This window comes from Pan troglodytes, chromosome 2 (genome assembly GCF_028858775.2).
Source record: "Pan troglodytes isolate AG18354 chromosome 2, NHGRI_mPanTro3-v2.0_pri, whole genome shotgun sequence".
NCBI lineage: Eukaryota > Metazoa > Chordata > Mammalia > Primates > Hominidae > Pan > Pan troglodytes.
This window is the reverse complement of record NC_086015.1, coordinates 43,489,153-43,505,706: the sequence shown is the minus strand read 5'-3', so window position 1 is coordinate 43,505,706 and position 16,554 is coordinate 43,489,153. Positions and strand designations below refer to the sequence as shown.

The following is a 16,554-nucleotide window of genomic DNA, read 5'->3' as shown; positions in this document are numbered from 1 at the left end:
GTAAGAGTACAGTTTTAAACATTTATGTATTCAACAAATATTAATTGAGCACCTACTATGTTCCACACGGGTTAAGCCTGAGATGCTTCTAAAGGTCTAAGTGCTGATGGTGCCACCTAATAGACTAGTCTGGGGTAGGTCAGAGTACAGCATTAGCAAGAAAAGAAACCTAACAATGAACAGGACATGCAGACAGACTGAATGTCAGCAAGGAAGCACAGACATCCAGGATGTCTCCAAGAGAAATTAGGTAGACAGCCAATCATGTTTCTAAGGTGGGGGAATGGTTTAGGGATGGGGAAGAAAAGAATCAAGAGTTCAATCTTAGACATGTTCAGTCTGAGATACTTCTGAAACCTCCAAGTGTTTGTAAAAGGGAATGACTGGTCATGTGGATTGAGAAATCACGAGAGAAAGGCAGAAATCAATTGCACTGTATTTGACATAAAAATGAGATTTACAGCCAAGGGAACACAGGAGAACACCCAGGAAGAGAGGGAGTATGGAAAAAAATAATTACTGAAAAAAATTTTATTCACAATAGCAACAAGAATCCTGAAGTACCTAGAAATAAATCAAAGACTAAAATGTATGGATTGTTTTGAGAAAAAATTTCAAAACTTCAGTGAAAGTATAAAAGAATGCATGAATAAATAGAAGGAAAAATTGTGCATAGATAGAAAAAAACTTTATCATAAAGATGTAAACTTTTCCAAAGTGAGTTCAGAACTTCATGCATTTCTTACTAAAATCACCAACAGTCTTTTGTGGCATGTGATGATCTGATTCAATGGAAGGGCAAAGGACCAACAATCAAAGGACTAAGAAAATTCTGGGGCCAGGCGTGGTGGCTCACACCTGTAATCCCAGCACTTTGGGAGGCCGATGCGGGCAGATCACGAGGTCAGGAGATCAAGACCATCCTGACTAACACGGTGAAACGCTGTCTCTACTAAAAATACAAAAAATTAGCCGGGCGTGGTGGCTGGCACCTGTAGTTCCAGCTACTCGGGAGGCTGAGGCAGAAGAATGGTGTGAACCTGGGATATGGGGCTTGCAGTGAGCAGAGATCACGCCACTGCACTCCAGCCTGGGCAACAGAATGAGACTCCATCTCAAAAAAAAAAAAAAAAAAAGAAAGAAAATTCTGAAAAGAATGACAGGACTTTTCATACCCAGATATCCAAACACATTACTAAGCAATAGTAATTAAAATAGTGTGGCATTGCCCAGAAATAGACAAGTGGAACAGTTCTATTCAAAAATAGAAACACAACCATATTAACAAGAGAACTTGATATATGATAGGGATGTTATTATACATTGGTAGGGGGCAGACAGATTCTTCAACAAATAATGTTGATAAAATTAACTTGCAAGGAAAAGTGATTACATCAAAATTAAAAACTACAGGCTGGGCATGGTAGCTCATGCCTGTAATCCCAGTATTTTGGGAGGCTGAGGCAGAATCATTTGAGGTCCAAGATGGAGTTCGAGACCAGCCTGGGCAACATAGCAAGACTATCCCTACATTTTTTTTTTTTAATTAGCTGGGCATGATGTCACATGCCTGTAGTCCCAGCTACTCAGAAGGCTGAGATGAAAGGATCTCTTGAGCCTGGGAGTTGGAGGTTGCAGTGAGATATGATCACACCACTGCACTCTAGCCTGGGCAGCAAAGCCAGACCCTGTCTCTAAAAGCAGAAGTTAAAAAAAAAAAAAAAAGCTACTGTACATCAAAAGACACAATAAACATAGTCAAAAGTTAAGGAACACTGGGAGAATGCAACACATATAATATACAAATAATTCCTATCCAGAATATTTAAAGAACTCATACAAATCATTAAGAAAAAACAACCCGAAAGAAAATTGGGCAAATCATATGAAAATGCAGTTTACAGAGGAGGAAGTCATGGATGACCCATAAGCATATAAAAATACATTCAAACTCACCAATTATCAAAAAGACACAGGTTATAACAATTGATACCATTCTACAAGAATCAGATGGGTAAAAGTTAAATAGCCTGACATTAACTTAAGAGAGTCCGTAGACAAACAGGAACTCTCACACATAGTTGGTGAAGAGCCACTTCGGAGGGTAAGCTGGAAGTACAGTATGAACTTCCATACTATAAACTACACATATACTATACATCTGTATAGTAGCATGGATCACAACACAGGGAGCATTTTTATTTATTTTATTTTATTTAATAGAGTCGGGAAATGGATGGACTACCCTAAAAAAAGACAAGAAGAAATTAGAACAAATACCCTAGAAAAAAATTACAATAGTAAACACGTGGAATGAGATACAAACCAGGCATTGTTCAAGGGCTTTACGTATTTAACTTATTTCATCCTCATAACCTCATAATAGCCCCGTTTTGCAAATGAGAGAGTCAGAGAAGTCAGATAACTCAACCAAGATCACAGAGCTAGTAAATGGAGTCCCAGGACCCCAACCAAGGTAAACTAGAATGTATGCCTAACCCTGACACCATGCTCCTTCTAACACAGCAAACTTGAACAGGAGGAAAGCAAATCATAGAGACTCTTTTATAAACTAAAAAGATTATTTTATACAACTTGAGGTTAGAAGTTAAAAGACCAGTGCTTGTATAGAAGAAAATATTCCAACATATAAACGTATGAAGTTTTAGTAACCAGGATGTTTACATTAAAAACAAACTATAAATTTTTTTAAAAAGTAGATAAACAGGGAAATAATAGAAAAAGAGGTATCTTTTATAGCTAGCAATCATATTACAAATATTCTTAACTATGTAGTACTCAGAGAAAGGCAAAGGACAGTAAGGAAGCATCGTTTGTGTCCATCCTGATTGATCCTCAAAAACAGGGGAAATGACGTCAGGTAGGGGGAAAGCAGCCAATCAGAGGCACTGGCGAGGGAGGTGCGTCCATTCAACCACCATTGACTGGACTCGCACTTGGTGAGAGTAACGCCCACAGGCCGGTGAGCCCCAGGCTGTCAGAAAGAACCCATGATTTCCTGCAAGTGAGGAGTGCACACGGGTGCTTCTACAAGAGCTATTTTGGAATAATAACTGGGGGTCCAGAGATTCCATTACCGGCCCAGGTTTTCACATATGCCTAACCACAGCCTTCCAAAAACTGCTCAGCCCCAACTCCTTAGCTGTGATAAAAAATTATCCATGTTTCCCGAAGAGTAATTTCATTCCACATTCACCAGCTCCCGTAGAGACCTTAGTCTCTAAAACCTTGCTAATCCTCTCAGGCCAGAGGCTGACGACCCTTTCTTCTGAGTGTAGATTTACACAGTAAAAAACAATGGCTTCTGTGTTCATCAGTCCACAGCAGCAAAAACACAAAAATGTAGGACCCCAAGGTTGGCTGTAACTACTACATGCTGTCTCTAAGGATGTCATTATCTGTCTGTCCTTGTTTATCCATTTGTCTCCGTGACAACTATTATGTTTACAAATTAGTACAATAAATGTTGAACAGTAGATTGTTGGTGACAAACCAGTGCCAGGTAATGGAAAATTTCATACACATATTTATTTGGAATCTGGGTGCTTTTCCACAGAAAGCAGCAAGATGTCAAAATCTAATACTGTTGTGGGGACCTGCCAAGACTATGAAAAAATGAAAACATAAGAGAGTCCTTAATTATTTTGAAGGCCCATGTGGGGACACAAAACAAAGCCATGTTAAATGCCCTCATTGTTTTGCTTTGTTTTAGGCAACAAGGACAAACTAATGTGGTCCAAGAACCACACTGCCCACCTGCAACTATCTCATAAAGTTGTGCAAAAGTCCTTTCTGATGAACAACCTCTACCTGCTTCCAGCTATTCTAAGGGAAAGGAAAGGGTGTGACCTACGGTTGTTATCTTTAGCACACAGATAATTTATTTAGCAATTATTTCAGGAGTAAAACCTTCACTTATTGTAGTGGGGCCAGATAAACATTCAAGAAGTGCAGTAGTTTTCTGAATGTTATGTAAATAACATGATACCCTTCAGTTTCTTGTATCTAAAATTATACAATACATGGTTTTAGTTTATGGACACTCAAATTTACCCTGGAATTGTATGTGGATGAATATTCCCACAATTTTCTACAGGCCAAGGGGACGGGCAGGCCCAGCTGGTCTCTCCGTTTATCTGCTGGCTGGCCCTGACTCTAGACTCACTTTCCCCTTATCTATCCTCCACGTTGCCACAGAGATGATGTGAAATTGATTATATCTGTCCCTACTCAAAAACTTTAAGGGTCGCCTCAGTTACAGAACCAAGTCCTTGTTTCTCAATTAATACGGCACATAGACCCCTCAGGGTTTGGTCTCTGTCCTTCACCTCCCACACCATTTCTTGCTGGTACAGGCCAGAAGCATTATCCTGTGATCAGAAGATGGACCTTTCCCTGGAATGCCTTTTCCCTATCATGTCTGTGTGGTAAATACCTATTCATCCTTAACAACCCAGCTGAGGTCTTACCTCATCAGGATTTGATCCCCCAAAAAGATTTGTCCCTCTCTGGGCTATCTTTATAACTTGTACATACTTCTATTTGTGGACTATGTTATAATAATGTGGCTATATGTCTGTGATCTCAGGGTGAGCTCTTGGAGGACAAAGTTTCTGTCTGAATCCTCAGGGTTCTGTTTCACCATCCACTTAATGAACGAACGTTGACACTGATTGGGTTGAAAGTGTCTTAAAATTCCCCAGGTGCTTCTGTCCCCTGAGATGTTATGTAGGACTCGGGCTGCTTTTGTCAGGTTCTCAGCAAGGGTAGTTTAAAAAATTAAGGTTTTAGCATAAAATTGTCTCTCTATAGAAAGCATTATAATTTCAAAGTGTACTAGGTTTTACAATTATTTGCCTTTCTTAATCCAGTGTTTGTGGTGTAAGAAATAAGGAAATAAGGATGATTTGTTTCTCCCTATGAAAATGATGGGATTTTGAATGTATACATATGTAGGTAAAACAAATTCTCTTATAATTTTTTCCTGAATGATGGGGAAGACAACCAATCTCCCAAATTGTATTGTTTTATAGAAAAACCTAAATGATCTGTGGTCATAGCAGGGGACTTAAGAAGAGAACTCAGATTATCTGATGGGCTAATGTATTGCTCCACCTACAACTAGTGAGTGGTGATAGCTACTGAGCTGCCTTGGGTTTTCCAGGGGTTCCATTCTTTGAGAGACAAAGAAGAGGCCAAGCTGGAGACACAAGCTGAAATAAGCACTAGATTGCTGACCACCCTATTCCCAAATTTTGTGTCCAAGACCATCATCTGAGTCACACAATAGCAATTACACTGGTAGACTTCCTCAGCTGAGTGAAATGCCACTTATCTCTGTTCCATTTTGCAATCTCTATGCCTCCATCTTTATATTTACCATGTTATATTAAAACCATTAATTCATTCAAAAAAGCAGTCACTGAGTACATATGATGAGCCAAACATAATGTTAGCCCCTGACAATATGACAATGAACAAAGACAATGAACAATGATCTCAGGAGTGCACATTCTAGCAAGGAGGACACACATTAAACAAGTACCATCTTTAGAAGTAATTGTTTAGAGTCTTGACTAGCACCTTGAAGGAAAAGTACAGGTGGCAATGAGTCCATATAGTTGAGGATCTTAACTAGGATAATAGGTCAGGGAAGGCTTCTTGGAGGGTAGGAGCTGAAGAGTGAGTCAATGTTATTGCAGCAGAGAAAGGAGTAGGCCGAGAGTGTTTGGGACAGAAGGCTCTGAGTTGGGGTTGGGGAGATATATTTGAGGACTTAGGACAAGGCCAGTGCGGCTGTAACAATGTATATAAGAAGGAGTGGAGCAGGATGGGCTGCAGAGGAAATCAGAGGCTGAGCTGTGAACTGACATGCTAGGTAGATCAAAAAATACTATAAGGGAGGGAAATCCTTAATATACTGAAGGATATTAAAGTAGAAATATGTCATAGTCAGAGGTGCTTTTTTTTTTTTTTTGTGACAGAGTGTCGCTCTGTTGCCCAGGCTGGAGTGCAGTGGTGCGATCTCTGCTCACTGCAAGCTCCACCTCCTGGGTTCACGCCATTCTCCTGCCTCAGCCTCCCAAGTAGGTGGGACTACAGGTGTCTGCCACCACGCCCAGCTAATTTTTTTGTATTTTTAGTAGAGACGGGGTTTCACCATGTTTGCCAGGATGGTCTTGATCTCATGACCTCATGATCCGCCCACCTCGGCCTCCCAAAGTGCTGGGATTACAGGCATGAGCCACCGTGCCCGACCCAGAGGTGCGTTTTTGTAAGATCACTTCCATAGCTTTGAGGAAAATTGTTTTCATGGGCAAAGCCCATTCCAGGAGGTCATGTGATTAATGAAGGTGGTGACAAAATATTCCAAGAGTAGAATTAACAAGACTTGGTAATTCATTGCACATAAGAAGTGGTAATGAGGAAGAGTCAAGGGTATATCCAAGGTGTGTCGTTTGAGCAACTAGATGGGTGTTGGAAGTATCTACTAGAGAAAAAGAAGGTTTGGGCGAAAAACAGAAGCATGAGTTCACTTTTAATGTATTCAAGTTGAGGTGTTTGAAGGCTTCTAGATGAAGATGTCATGTGAATAGTTCAGAGAAGAAGTTGGCTCGAGATAGAATTTGAAAGTTGTTGGAGTATAGGTAGCAATTGAAGCCATGAGAGTGGAAGGGATTGCTTTGATGGCTGAATGAGAGAGGTAGAAGAGAAACTAGGAGCATGTGACATCATGGGAATCAAAGGGAAAAAGTATTTCAAAAGACGGAATGCTCAACTTTGTAGAATGATTCTGAGAGATGGCATGATATGAGGACTACACGAGTACATTTGATTAAGTGGTAAGAAAATAATTGGTGGCTTTAGCAAGAGTTGATTCCATGGAGTTGTTGAAACAGAAGTTGAATTTGAGGGTTTATGGAGGGAATAGTGACTAAAGATAGAAAGAGAAACTATAGGCAACTCAGCCCAGAAATTTGAGAACAGTGGGAGAGAAGGAGCTAGAGAATCACGTGGTTTGCAAAGGGTTCTTTGTGGGTGCAGAGGGAGATGTTTGGCTGGTTTGTTGAGCTGTTTGTAGTAATGAGATAAATTGGACCATGCATAAGTGCTAATGGGAAGTAGAGAGGAAGAAATAGAAATAATATCAAAAAAGAGAGGAAATAATTAATATTCTTGAGAAAAACCTGAGGAGCTAGAGTGCAGAGCACATGCAAAATGGTTGGTCTTTGTTAGAAGAGAGAAGACTTTTGACAGTATGAAGTCTCCATCTAATAGTTTCCATTTTTCCAGTGAAATGGAAAGATGCTGAGAATAAGAGAGTTTGAGGCTTGAGAGGAATAGAATGGGTTTAAGAGAGATTTTGTAGAAATTAGACCAGTCAGTTTTGAGAGTCTAGTTGAGGTCACTGACCATTAATTTGCAGAAATACAAATCTGCTCCACTCTGTTTTTCTTTAGTTTTTCTTAGCAGCCTGGGTGTAGACATAGAGGAGATGGATAGGTTCACCCTGGGGTGGAATTCGCCAGACAATTTTCAAGAGAAGAATTGAAGTAATGGATCTTAGAATCTATCAGTAATGTGAAGAAAATAGAAGGTAGAAAAAGGTGATAGATGAATGGATAGGTAAATGAATGGCAGGTGAAAGGGCAAGTCAACTAGAAGCACCTAGTGAAAGAAGACTTGTAATGGGATATATATAACAAATGAAAAGTAAGGAAGTTGTGAATGAGATGCTAGACGTTTGCACTGTTTGGTTGATGGAGTAGTTTGAGGTACTGACAATGGTCACAGAATGACAATAGATGGATGAGCAGAGTGGATAATTCACTGGAGTGGTGAATACTTCATTCAATTAAATAGTAAAGTCACCTAAGTGGAGAGGGAGTAGGCAGCCCAGTAAAAAACCATCAGCGAAGGAGGAGATGTGACTTGGAGGCCCGGTGAAGGCTGCCACAGGAATGGAGCACAAGCTTCAAATTGCAGAGGTTTAACTAGAGGGTGAAGGCACAGTGGCCTAAGGTGGCAGTGGGGAAGACACTGACCCCCCTCTCAAACCTGGAGCTACCTGGAGTGTAAAGTGGCCGCCATTTGAGAGGCTAACAGATAAAGCCTTGTTCTCAGAGAACTGGCTAGATTCAGTTAACACAAAAAGATGGAAGGGCTCTCCTGCAGAAAGTTTGGGAATATAAAGGGAGGAAGTCTGTTTATCAGAGAATGGCTGTTCCGCTGTGCATGATATGTGGGTTTGCCAAGCACAGACACACGGTGGCTTGGGTCATAGTCCCTCTGGGGTAGAGAAAATTTTTTTTTATATTTCTGCTCCCAGAACCTAGAATAGGGTGAGCCATGTGGACATACTAAAGAAGTGTTTAACTCTTACTGAAAATTTGATTGCTCATTCTTTTGCTGATTCTGCATTCTATTGGTGACATTCTGAATACTAGTCAACATTATGCAAAAATTTAGATGCAGATCCAAAAGGCTATAAGAGATTCATTTGTACCTGTATTTTCATCCGTACACATCTGCTGATTGGATCTCTGTTATGAGCTTGTCTTGGTATCATTTGCTTCTTTTTTTTTTTCCTAAAAGTGAAGCAGTAGAATATGCTCTGGTTAATATAGTGTTTTGGTTTCTCAGGTTGCAGTTAATTCAAGTGTGTTATACATGGAGCTTCACTCTCATAATCCTAGGGAGGATTATGACGTTTGATCTAGATGCCATCTGCCAGCTGAGGGATGGGGGAAAGATACAGTCACAAAATCACATGTAAACTTTTAATAACCGCCTTAACATTATACAGAAAAAAAAAAAAAGCTATATATCCAGTTAATTCACTGTCATTATATAGAAAATCTGTAGTTCTTTTTTTCATTTCTCCCAGTAAATTTGAGCTTTACAAGCCAAATTATTGCTTATAAACTTGATAAATGAAATTCCAGAGTCTGGCCCTAAAAATATAAATCTTCACAATCAAATAAATCATCCCAAGAAAGGAGCTTAAGGAATATCCTCCTCCTTTTCTACGGCTCTCAAAGAAGAGATGTGTTCTTTGTGCTGTATATCACATGAAAAAATCTAATTTGATAAAGCATTAAATTGAGAACTTCCAGAGGATATTAATATTGTTTTCATATGAAATATGGAAGTTCACGTGTATTCATAACCTTTGGTCCCATTCCTTATTAATACATATCAGATCTCAGAAGGGCTATTTGAAAAAAAAAAAAAGGTCTTATAAGATTATAAAGATTCTAGACACAAAAATAGCTTCCAAAAGAACCCTGTAATTCTAGTTGGTTCTCTTAGTTGATCATTTTTATTCTAGTAATAAGGATGTAATTGAAAACTTTGTGTAATGAACTATAGAAATCTTTGTAAGAGTTTTAAGTGAAATCAGATAAGGATCACTATCATGTTTCTTTTCTCCCCTCTGCTTGACAGAATAATTGAAATCCTATGAATCTACAAGCTTTCTTATTTAGAAAAATGATCAGGGCCGTGCGCGGTGGCTCAGGCCTGTAATCCCAACACTTTGGGAGGCCGAGGTGGGTGGATCATAAGGTCAGGAGTTCGAGACCAGCTTGACCAAGATGGTGAAGCCCCGTCTCTACTAAAAATACAAAAATTAGCCAGGCGTGGTGGCAGGCGCCTGTAATCCCAGCTACTCAGGAGGCTGAGGCAGGAGAATTGCTTGAACCCGGGAGGTGAGGGTTGCAGTGAGCTGAGATTGTGCCACTGCACTTTAGCCTGGGTGACAAAGTGAGACTCCATCTCAAGAAAAAAAAAGAAGAAGAAAAAAAAAGACAAATGATCAGTAGTGATATAGAAGCAAGTATTGAATTTAAACTCCTGCTGAAACAATAAAGCTGAAAAAATATACAGAAGAATTATTCTCAGGCACTGGATGGCAACGATTGCAGGGCTATGATCCTTGAGAGAAAGGAAGCAAAAGCAGTTAAACCCCACATTCATCCTGGTTTTTTCTGTGAAGATATTTTTCAATCTGCTGTACAGGGAAAAAAAGAGTCCAAGGAGAGACAGAAAGAAACAGAGGTAGGAGTTAGGGGATGCTAAGGCCGTGGGAATCTGGAAGGGTGGAGGGGAGAATAACAGACAATAGGGAACCACTGGGAAAATATACAGTCATGTGTTGCTTAATGACAGGGCTAAATCCTGAGAACTGAGTCAATAGGCAATTTTGTCATTGCACAAACATCATAGATGCTTTAGCCTGCTACACACCTAGACTATATGGTATAGCCTATTGCTCCCAGGCTACAAACCTGCACAGTATGTAACTGTACTGAATACTGTAGGCAACTGTAACACAATAGTAATTTAAGTATTTGCATATTGAAACATATCTAAAATAGAAAATGTACAGTAAAATACAATATAAAAGATTTAAAATGGTAGAGCTATATAGGGCACTTACCATGAATGGAGCTTGCAGACCCAAAAGTTGCTCTGGGTGAATCAGTAAATGAGTGGTGAGTAAATGTGAAGGCCTAGGACATTACAGTGTACCACCATAGACTTTATAAATGCTATATACTTAGGCTACACGAGAATTATTTTTTAAATTTTTTCTTTCTTCAAAAATAAATGTTAGCTTACTGTAACATTTTACTTTATAAACTTAAATTTTCTTAAGTTTTTGACTCTTTTGTAATAACACTTAGCTTAAAACCCATTATATAGCTATAGAAAAGTATTTTGTCTTTATATTCTTATTCTATAAGCTTTTTTCTATTTTTAAAACTTTTAATTTTTTACTTTTTAAACTTTTTTCTTAAAAACTAAGATGCAAACAGACACATTAGCTTAGGCCTACACAGGGTCAAGATAGTCAATATCACTGTCTTCTACCTCCACCTCTCATCCCACTGGAAGTTCTTCAGGGACTATAACACACATGGAGCTGTCATCTCCTATGACAACAATGTCTTCTTCTGGAACACCTCATGAAGAACCTGCCTGAGGCTGTTTTACAGCTACCTTTTTTTTAATACAAGTAGAAGGAGCACACTCTAAAATAACAATAAAAAGTGTATTATAATAAATACATAAACTAGTAACATATTCATTTATCAGCATTACCAAGTATTATGTACTGTACATAATTGTATGTGCTGTACTTTTATACAATTGGCAGCACAGTAGATTTGTTTACACCAGCATTACCACAAACAGATGAGTAATGTGTTGTGCTATGATGTTATGACAGCCATGGCATCACTAGATGACACGAATTTTTCAGCTCCATTATAATCTTATGGGACCACCACTGTCATTGACCAAAACATTGTTATGCAGTGCATGACTGTATATAATTTCTCTCAGATCCTTGGCCAAATCCAAAGTTGCACAATTGCAGGGTGAAACTGTGGGAAGCCCCTTAAAAAATTTTGCTAAGAGACTGTTAACCAAGCAGAAATATCTGAATTCACATATTAATGAGGAGACACTGTGAGACCTTGGTGAACATCCCAATCTTTCAGTTGAGACCCCAGAAAGCTCTCACCCTAGAATAAGGACAACTCATAGAAGTAAATGCAAAGATAAAATAGGTCTGACCTAGCAAGGCCTAAAACCAAGACTTGACTGGGTCAGAGTGACTCTGGTAATTTAACATAATCCAGAACCTCTACAATCTATTATCCACAATGTCCAGCATACAATAAGAATTACCAGACACCTAAAGAAACAGGAAAAGGATACCAAATTTTTTTTAATGGTCAATGGAAGCAGACCCAGAGATTATCATTATTGATATGTTAAAATAGAGAAAAGATAAGCATAATGTATGACAAAATGAGGCTTTTCCATAAAGAATAAGAATTTTTTTAAAAAATCAAACAAAATAAATCAATCACAATGTGGGGAAGCAGAGGGAATCCAAGATGAAATGCAGGCTGTGAATAATGAAACTGACTACAATAAATAAATCAAATGAAATGAATCACATAACCACACTGAAGGGAAGGGGGGAAGAAAGGATATGGCTGAAGTAACTTTGAAAAATAGTGTAGATAATCCTACAATAGTAGAATTAAGCAAATAAATACATTATAGATAATGAGAATCCAGTTTCTTACTATCCAAAGAATGAAGTCACAAAAAAGGAAAGGAAGAAGGCTAGAATGAAACTTGTGCTGCTAGATTGGAGTCAGAAATACAGAAATAAATATAGGTGTGTGCATATGTAAGTTAGTATACACACACAGATTTCCTAGCTCTGTCTGCTGAGAAGCTTTAGAAGAAGTAACACCCCAATAGCAAGAAATACACCAGATATGGTTTGGCTTTGTATCCCCACCAAATCTCATGTTAAAATGCAATCCCCAGAGTTGGAGATGGACCCTGGTGGGAGGCGATTGGATCATGGTTTCTCATGAATGGTTTAGCATCATCCCCCTTGGTACTGTCCTCACGATAGTGAGTTCTCATGATATCTGGTTGCTTAAAAGTGTGCAGCACCTCCTCCCTCTCTCTCTCTCTCCTGCTCCCACCATCTGAGATGTCTCACTTCCCCTTTGCCTTCTGTGATGATTGGAAGCTTCCTGAGGCCTCCCCAGAAACAGAAGCTGCTATGCTTCCTGTACAGCCTGCAAAACCATGAGCCAACTAAGCTTCTTTTTTCTATAAATTACTCAGTGTCAGATATTTCTTTATAGCAATGTAAGAATAAACTGATACAACAAGTAATAACCAAATTTTGTTTTTTAATTATCATCAGTGTACTAGGCTACACTGGTAAAGTGTCCAGTAAAAGGAACCATGGCTCATTAAAGAGGTGATTGATTTGAGACTGAGACAGAGAAAATAGAAGTTTATCCTGGAAAAAATTGTGATGTCAGAAAATGCTCAGAGAGGTTGGCAACATGTGAAAAAGGCACAGGAGCTAACCTAAAAGAGCTCCTACCAAAGTTATTTGAGCAAGAAGGTAAATAAGAATAGTATTGGATTATAAACCAAGGAATAAAATAAATATTGTTGGGCTTATACTGATATAAATAAATAACTGAATAAATAAATAAATGGAGTAGAAGAGATAATCTTCCTTAAAGAATCATTCCAATTAATAAATGTAGAAGTAATGAGAGAAATAGAAAATCACTATTAGAGTACCACAATAATAATTTCTGCAAGCATCATTGACTAATGGATGCTAAAATTAGTAGGTGAAAGTGTAAGGAGAAACACAATATTTGTATCATCTCAAAATATTCCCCCAAGAAATATTTACTAATTAAAAAGAAAAGAATAATCACTTTAAAGTGGAGAAATCTGGGAAGTATCATCTCAGCCAAATGATCAAGGTTAACATCACCAGTAATAAGACAGATCATTCTCGTTTATTCTCTGATATGAGAAGCACACATCATCCCTGTGTAATTCTTTTCAATAATATATAACTTCAACCTAATCATGAGAAGACTTCAGAAAAATTCAAATTGAAGGACACTATACATAACTTTTCAATGTTTTTAAAAATTCTAAAGGTCATGAAAGACAAGGAAAAACTGAGGAATTGTCACAGGTTAGAGAAAATTAAAGAGACCTGATAACTAAATGCAATGCAAGATCCTGGATTAGTACCTGACAGAAATAGGACTTTAGTGGTAAAACTTGTAAAATATGATTAGAGTCTACAGTTAATTAATAATGTATCAATGTTAATTTATTAGTTTTATTAGTTGTGCTACACAGTTACGAAAGATGTTAACATTAAAGAAAGCAATGTAAAGGGCACACTGCATGTATTTGCAACGTGGGTAATATCCCCTCCAAGAAGTAAAAACTGGATCTTGAGGGGAGGCAAAAAAACCTTACTTGTTTTATTTTATTTTTTTAAATCTCAGACCTATGTGAGAATTCTCACTCTTTTTATGTGCAAAGCACAGATATGTACAATACATAAACAGACATACTATACATATGTAGTATTAAAATTTAATGGATGGGGAGAAGCAATTAGGGAAAAATGGCTTTTTAGAGGGATGATGTGTATAAGTTAGGAGTTCCATGTATAGTCGTCTGCCATATAACAACATTTCAGTCAATGAGGGATCATTTAAACAACAGTGGCCCCAGGAGATTATAATGTTGTATTTTTACTGTATCTTTTCTATGTTTAGACATACAAATATTTACCGTTGTATTAAGTAGCCTGTACCATCTAGGTTTGTGTAAGTACACTCTATGACGTTCACACAATGACTAAATCGTCTAATATCTCATTTCTCAGAACATATCTTTGTTGTTAACCAACACATCACTGTAATTTGAGTCTGTGTTTCATTTAAGTTAATGCCATCCATGTGTTTTTATTACAGTAACTTACATAAACCATCAAGAGCCAGTGATTGGAATTTGAGTAATTTGAGTCAGTGTTTCATTTAAGTTAATGCCATTTATATGTTTTTATTACAATAACTTACATAAACCATCAAGTATCAGTGATTGGAGTAGGAACTCTCAAATCCCTTGTTTGGAGCATTCAGAAAACCAGCCAAGTGAAGAAAAATAGAGCTAAAAATAGAGCTAAAAAACATATTTAGCTCCTGTCTCTCTGTGTTTCAACCATATTCAATTGTCTCAATGCGCTATGGTTCCTTCTACCTTGGACTGGTATTTCCAGAAATACCTCCCCAGCTCACTTTACTTGTGTAACACCTGCCCAAGAATACAAGATTTCAAGTCAAATATGCCTCCCTCAGGGAAAACTTTCTTAGCCAGTCTAGTTTAACTCTCAAGCACCCTTATTACACAACCTTATAGCTTCCTGTGCTGCTTTTCCTTTGTTTTTATGGTGTACAGTGTGTGATGTTTTGATACATATATTCTGTGGGAAATGATCTTATTTTCTGTATTCTTTCTTGATGCTCTGGCATCTGGGGCATTGCTGACCCTGGAGACGCTGCCCCTCCCAGGGCTAGCTGATTCCTAGAGATAGCAATTGCCTCCCCTGTGAGCTGCCATTTATATGCAAATCAACCAATCCAGAACCCAAATTCACCAACTACCTCCTTTATTGAGCTCTTACAAGTTGAACTAATATTCTTCTGCCCTTATCCCTCCAGGACCAGATACCAGACAGCTCCTACGCCTCAGAGCCCCATGAAATTATTCAAACTAGCCAATCTTAAGCACGCCTCTCCTGCTTACTCTGCCTAGACCATTTCTCCCAACAAAAACCACAATAAAGGCTCTCACCCATGCTTTTTCACCCTCACTCCTTCTGACTCCTGACCTAAGACCTTGGCGCTTCCCCATGTGGCCAGGTGGCCCTTCCCCATGTTCCCCCTCCTCCTGGGAGTGATGGGTAAAACACTGTCTTTTCAATGGCAACTATCTCCTGATCTGGTTGGCCTCACCATACCTGAACAAAAATAAAATCAGAAGTACCTTTTAAAACGAAGATTCCTTAACCACCCAGAGCACCGCTGACACCAGGTATTTACCTAATGCTTTAAGGGTGACAGAAGCAACAGAAGCCAGAGTGGCCTGCACAGTTATTATAAGAAGTCACTCTTGGAGCACACATGATGGGATCTAATCCCAGGGGCCCAGTCCAGCCCCGCAGATTTCCAGGTTGTGGAAAGCAGCTTAACCCCTATCCACAAGACTCTCTGGCCTCCCAACCCTTCCATGTCCTGGCCCCCAATTATTTTTTTTTTCTTTTTGAGACAGAGTCCCAGTTTTCTTTTCGAGACAGTCACCCAGGCTCGAGTGCAGTGGCACGAATATGTCTTCATACTGCCTTGACCTCCCAGGCTTAAATGATCCTCAAGCCTCAGCCTCCTAAGTAGCTGGAACTGTAGGCACGCACCACCACGCTTGGTTAATTTTTGTATTTTTTGTGGAGATGGGGTCTCCCCATGTTGCCCAGGCTGGTCTTAAACTCCTGAGCTCAAGTGATCTGCCTGCCTCAGCCTCCCAAAGTGCTAGGATTACAGGCATGAGCCACCATGCCTGGCCAGTGGCCCCCAATTTTTTGGCTGAGTGAGAGAAGGGGGCCCTCATTTTTCACTCCAGGATGGTCCATCATGGGAATATCCTTTGAGTAGTCTTTTAAGTAGAAAACACTTTATCAAACTACAGAGTGACTTTTACGGCCCAGATGAAACAGTCATAATAGCTAATGCTACATTTTCCCAGTAGTTGAGTTCCTCAATATTAAATAGCACTATGTACAGAACCCCAAAATTTTAACCTAATTCGATATTTAGGAGAAAAAAGTGAATCTATGTCATCCAGGGAACAGTACTATTAAAGCCACAATATGTTCACTGTACTACAAAGATCATACAATAGGTTAACCAACTGCCCTGCATTTAAGTTTTTTGTGACTTCAGTGTTTTCTCTGCAAAAAATGAAAACAAAAACAAAAAAATGGATATTTTATATTTGTTAATCTAAGGAATTCATTTTAGTAATTTTCTCAAAGTAAAGGAAGTCTGCTGGGAAGTCAAAGCCTCTATCTCCACAATGATAAAACTGCCAGCCACTTCCAAACAGAGG

At 38.8% G+C, this 16,554-nt stretch overlaps 1 protein-coding gene across 3 annotated transcripts in view; it reads right to left on the bottom strand.

The window, feature by feature from the left end:
* The window catches only part of MOBP (myelin associated oligodendrocyte basic protein), a 46,405-nt gene that overhangs the window by 24,910 nt on the left and 4,941 nt on the right, over positions 1-16,554 (bottom strand). For 2 of the 3 annotated variants that reach the window (XM_063806706.1, XM_016940773.4), the window contains exon 2: positions 8,528-8,609. The gene's annotated coding sequence lies outside the window, so the exon portion shown is untranslated. Of the gene's footprint in view, positions 1-8,527; positions 8,616-16,554 lie in introns of those variants that run through there. The other variant, XM_009445218.5, reaches the window with a different exon arrangement.